We start from the raw sequence: 6,000 nt of genomic DNA on the forward strand, positions 1-6,000 counted from the left end.
TGAGATGTCTTTGGCGTGCACGTTTATTGCTTACCTGGTTATAATTATGCACGCGATTTCCCCTAACCCGAACGGGAAACGGGCTTGATCTTGCCGCTGGGTGAGAGCCTCATAATCCCGAAGAGAGCTCGGGGAATCGAAAATAGCCCGAGCATTAATATTGACAAGGCAACTGTAAATAATATTGCATTCTCTATTTCTGGCTTTACTATTCAGAGAGAGGGTTAATTAAGTGGTCCGCGCTGTCAGTCAGTCAATGAAAGATGATGAGGACAGAAGGAATAGTAGGGATAGTAACGTCCTCGTGGTATAAATAGAGTGGATGCCGTTAAATTAACCTTATAACAATAATATGACCTTGTAGCAATTGTATCCTTGGTGATGAACCTCTCAGGACGATGTGGCCCGTTGCAGAATGTCATTATTCGTTACAATAACATCCCATCGTACATTTATCATGCAGTTACACTGCTGAAATTCCCACTAGAGTCAATAAATTGGTGCTGGATTTCAGACCAGCCCCTTCCAACGCCAGAGAACGAAAATCAGTGATGCTATTACTGCATTTATCCTGTCACCTAATGGGCAAAAATTAAATTAATGAGAGGTGTTTCGTCTCACAACATAGTAATACAATTAGTGCATGTCTAGCTAACATATTAACAGAATGCTGTAGGTTTTAGAAAGAGAGAACGAGAGCTGTGCTCAACAGACTCCTATGATTTTTTGCTCTCTTCCTAAAATAAAAAGGCTACAGTTCGTTCGGGTTTTTATTATTTATTTTCCTTTCCTTCCCTTTTCCACATCCCCGTCAAATGTGTTCCTCGAAAACCTCGAAAACGGTAACTGTTACCTGCTTGGATCCTGAACGCATTATTCGTCAGGAGGCATTTCCGATGCTACGATGCCACTGAAAAGAGCCGCTCTCCTCAAGAGCACACGATTTTTTAAAAAACTGGTTTGTAGATAGAAATGGGAAAGGTGCCTTCCTTTCTACAGTACTGTACATCGATTTCAGAGTGGGAAAAGAAAGCCACCTCTTGCAAGCCGCGGGAGGTTGCTTGTACAAGGGGCGTCTTCGGTTGGAGGAAAGTCGAGGGCGCAACCTCAGCTTCTCGCATCTTAGCAAGAGTGGCCCATTCTGACAGCGTGTAAACAAACCCTCTCCCACCTTAAAGCAATGTGGACTTGGCTCCATTTTAATTGCGACTCAGCCTGCAACCCTGTGCACCGTTACGTGGGAATAAGTCCCGCTCTGAGCAAGATCGACGCGGGTTACTTCTGAGTAATGCATGCGTCTGAGATCGCACCACAACTCCCAAGAAGCGGGCAGCTTTCCATTTGGAAGCACAGAAAGCGGGGCGAAGAAGGGGAGGTGGGAAGTTTGACGGTGCGTGCGGATACAAGGAAGCATTATCACCGCGAGGACGAGGCCCTTTCTATCCCAGCCCTCGCCCCTTCCACCCTGGATCTTGTTCTCAGGCTTTGGGTTTCAACGATCGTAGAGGGTGGGGCGATCCTCCGGCCTCCGACAGGTGTACCCGACGGCCGGCCGAGGCCTTTGGCGCTCAGCTCCCTCTCTCTTACGGAGGCCACGCGCTCCCTCCTTCCCTCCCATGCCCCCTCTGCACTGTGTTCCCAGGCCAGGGTCAAAGAGGAAATTCCCAGGGCTTTAGGACACACACCCCCGCCTCCTCCAGTGTGGCAGATGCCACAGAGCGCGGAGGCAGCTGGTGCCAAGAGCCTGGGCGCTTGCAGCGACCTTCGAGAAGGTCACGATCCAGGCCGGGCTTTGGCAACGGTCTCCTGCGCCCCTGACGTTGATCCTTCCTGCTAGCCAATCGCCGCGACGGGGCTCCGCGCCGACCCCGCCCCTCGCCTCCTCGGCTAGCCAATGAGGAGGCAGCAGCCGCAGCATCCCCTTATACTGCTCTTCCTCCTCCTCCCGGGCAGGCCTTGCGTCCACGTGTTGGGTTTAGGTCCAGTTCAGTGGCGGCAAGCTGCGTTGTTCGGCCTTGATCCAGCATCTCCCAGATTTTATTCTGCTGGTTTTCGAAAGGGCATGGGATTCAAAGCTTTTAAGGCAAGACCTATGGCAGATGTAGGAGCACATGTGTGGAAGCCCTGCTGAGCAGTTGTTTTCTACCTAATGGTTTAAGGGTCTGAATTGTTACAGTACGTTGAAGGCAGAAATCCTCCCAAGAGCAACAGCTCAAATCCAGTTCCTGATGCTGAAGATTGGAAATCAGTGGCGTAAACAGAACTTGCTGGCCTTATCATACAGTGGTTCTGGAGCAGGGTGCCAACTTGAATAAAATATTGGGGGGCCCAGGTAAGCCCCACCCCATAACCAATCACATTATGTTGCACAAGCACACTATTTGAATGGCAATGTCCATCAATTTGGGGGGAAGCCCCCTCAAATATTTTAATTGGGGGGCCAAAGGGACCTTGACCCCTAGGAGTTGGCTCCTATGTTCTGGAGGGGTGGCTTTCCCAGGCCAGCTTGTGAACAGTAACCCCAAGCTTTTTTAGATTGTTGACTTTCCTACAACGTTGGCCTAGTTGCAAACAAGAAGAGTATCACCTGAGTGGTGTAGTGGTTAGACTGTTGGACTATGAGCTGGGAGACTAGGGTTTGAATTCCTGCTCAGCTGTGAAGCTCACTGGGTGATCCTGGGCCAGTCATTGTCACAAAGTCTAACCTACCTCACAAGTTTGTTGTAAAAATAAAAGGGAAAAGGGAAGAACCGTGTATGCCATTTTGCGCTCCTAGGAGGAAATGTGAGATATAAATGTAATAACAAAGCTCAAGTCCTGGCTATGTCTCCTGAGAAGTAAGTCCTATTGAATTTAATGGGCTTACTCCCAGGTAAGTTGGGTTAGCATTAAATCCTAAGTCCATGTTCACTTTATCATTTGGATCCACATACATAGTACTGTAACTTTCTCTCCCCCTGACGGAACTGGGCTGCTTGGCCTTGAACATCTTAGATAATTTAAATGGCAAAGCTTTCCTTAGAATAGAGGGGAACTGGTGGGGGAAATATACCCATTTAAATCACCTATTGTGTTTTAAAACAAAAAGAGAGTGTTGTGCTTTTTTCTTATTCAGAAGTTGTGGATATTTTTTTTTCTGGAAAAAAAGAACATTCAAAACCATCAACCATTTGTTAGCAGGAGTGAGCAGTGGGGGGGGGGGATGAATTGAAATGAAAACCATCAAAAGAACAACAAAAATAAAGATGGCATCAACCTTTGCTGCTCCTATAATCCAGACAACATGCCATTTCCAATTAAGATGGAACGCCACATTTTAAGCAGGTTGACATTTGCTATGCTAAACATCCTTACTTGGAAGCAAGTAAGACTGTGGTTTGTCAGTCACTGAGCAAAAGTCATATTGAGATAAACCCTCTCCAACGTGGCATAAACAGGGTGGTTAGAGAACAGCCAAGGAGGCAGGCCAGACAGCAGGGCCTTCATGGTCATGACCCCAAAGTTGTGGAGCTGGTTGCCCAAATGAGAAAGCCAGCGTGGTGTTAGACCTGGGGTGCTGGGGTTCAGATTCCCACCCAGCCGTGAAGTTCACTGAGTGACCTTGGGCCAGTCACAATCTGTCAGCCTAACCTACCTCACAGGGTGCCTTTGATGATACAATGGTGAGGAGGAGAACCATGTCTGCCACCTTGACCTCTTTAGAAAAAGGTAAGATAGGAATGTTGGGATGCGGGTGGCACTGCGGGTAAAACCTCAGTGCCTAGGACTTGCTGATCGTAAGGTCAGCAGTTCGAATCCCCACGACGGGGTGAGCTCCCATCGTTTGGTCCCAGCTCCTGCCAACCTAGCAGTTTGAAAGCACCCCCAAGTGCAAGTAGATAAATAGGGACCGCTTTATAGCGGGAAGGTAAATGGCATTTCTGTGTGCGGCGCTGGTGCTGGCTCGCCAGATGCAGCTTCGTCACGCTGGCCACGTGACCCGGAAGTGTCTTCGGACAGCGCCGGCTCCCGGCCTCATGAGCGAGATGAGAGCGCAACCCTAGAGTCGGTCACAACTGGCCCTGACGGGCAGGGGTACCTTTACCTTTACCTTTAAGATAGGAATGTAATAATGAATAATGACATTGGCCTTCATCTAGAAAATTTAAGATGCAGTCATTTTTGCGTGTCAGTGTTGTTGATTGTAGTCACATTAAGATCATTATACAGTAAGGTCTGCATTATATTGTTTGTAAGCTGCCTTCAGCAGAGAGAGCAGGGAGTAAGATGCGGAAAATATGTACACAGTTCTGGGGAAACTGGCCTGAACAAGCCCCACTGTAATGAATGAAAGCTGCACAACACAACTCCTTAGCACCACTGTGATCCTGCAGAGCTCCCTTTCATTTCAGCAGGTAGCACATCTTTTCAGAGGGTTGTACCTGCTAACATTCTGAATCATAAACACATTGCGTGAAAGGTGGTAGTTCATTTGATTCCAGTTTGAGTTGGAATGAGGATACAATATTTAACCTGAACAGTTGTCCTATTGTGGTCCGGGTCCACCTAGACCCACATGTTGGTTTTGCTGCCAATAGCTCCTGAATAAGGATGCACAACTCTCTCTTCATTGGGTCCCCCCATCAATAGTACCTGCATTACCTAGCCAGAAAGGTCTGTCTTGTTGCAGCAGGTGTATGTCTTGAGCTTTGAGCCTGAAAAATCCTGATGCTTACTTCTTTAGAAGCACACTAACCTTTTTTAAAAAATACAAAATTAATATACCACTTAATTGTAATAAAACCTCTAAGCAGTTTATGGCGAAAACAATAAAAGACAGCTATTTAAAAACACACAAACATAATTAAAAGACAAAAGACATGTCTGGACAGGCTTGCCTAAACGAAATGGTTTTAGGCAGTACAGTGAAGGCACCTGCCTGATAGCAATAGGCAAGGAGTTCCAAAGTGTAGGTGCTGCCATCAAGCCAAAGACTGATTTCCTACAATGCACAATAAGTATTATGCAACACCCATAAACAGCGCCAGTTCTGCAAATCATAGATGAATCATTGAATCAAAGAGTTGGAAGGGGCCACAAGAGTCACCTAGACCAACCCCCTGCAGTCAAAGTGGGCGTATATGAAGTAAGGTAATCTCACAAGTAAACTGGCCCCAAGCTGTTGCAGTTTCCTAACAGTAACACCTTGAATTTGGTCCAGTAGCTTATGATGCTTTTTAGTAAACTATGCCCTAGCACAGTGGCTGAAGACCTGAGCTGTGATATGAGAAATACTAAATTCAAACCTGGTTTCAGCTACTAAGGTATTAGGTTGAGTCAAGTCACTGTTGGGCACAGGTTCTATGTACCATATGGAGGCTAATAATGGTGTAAGAATGACTGAGCTGTAGAAGTGTTAATTTTTGTGAAGGCATAACTGCCCAGTATTCTTTTCTTTCTTTCTTTTCAATGGGATGCTGATGTACCATTACCTAAAGCAGGTCTTTTAAAATTGGGTCACCTCTTGCATTTCCCATGGTGGAACCCTTTCCATGGCTTTCAGTTCCTAGTAAAAATAAGCCTAGTAGGCGAAGCGAGCTTTACGTTGGGGCTGCTTCCAAGTGTTCAATTGCGTGGGTGCCCAGGAACCGTGTTGCTTCTGGTCCTATTCAATACAATGCAAACTTCACAGGATTTTGGGGTGCTTCCTTGCGCTTTCTCCCTCCAAATTGATCCCAGCAACGTTTCATTCGAATTCATTTCGATTTGAGAGCGCTTAGAATTCCGTCCAATTAAGTGGGATACAAATCAGGCAGTCAATGCGTCCATCGCGCACTCCGACTTCCGCCTTAGCTCTGCTATTTATTAAGTGGGAATCTGGGCAGGCTCTTAGGAACCAGTACGGTGTGGAAAGGGGAGTCTCCGGGATGATGTTAATGTAAAAAGGGCAGGGTTCGGTGATGCGGGAGAGAAGATGGAATTGAGGGAGCTTCGTGATTCACACGATTTGCGGATGGTTAA

This window comes from Podarcis bocagei (assembly GCF_964188305.1).
Source record: "Podarcis bocagei genome assembly, chromosome: 1".
NCBI classification, from domain to species: Eukaryota; Metazoa; Chordata; class Lepidosauria; order Squamata; family Lacertidae; genus Podarcis; species Podarcis bocagei.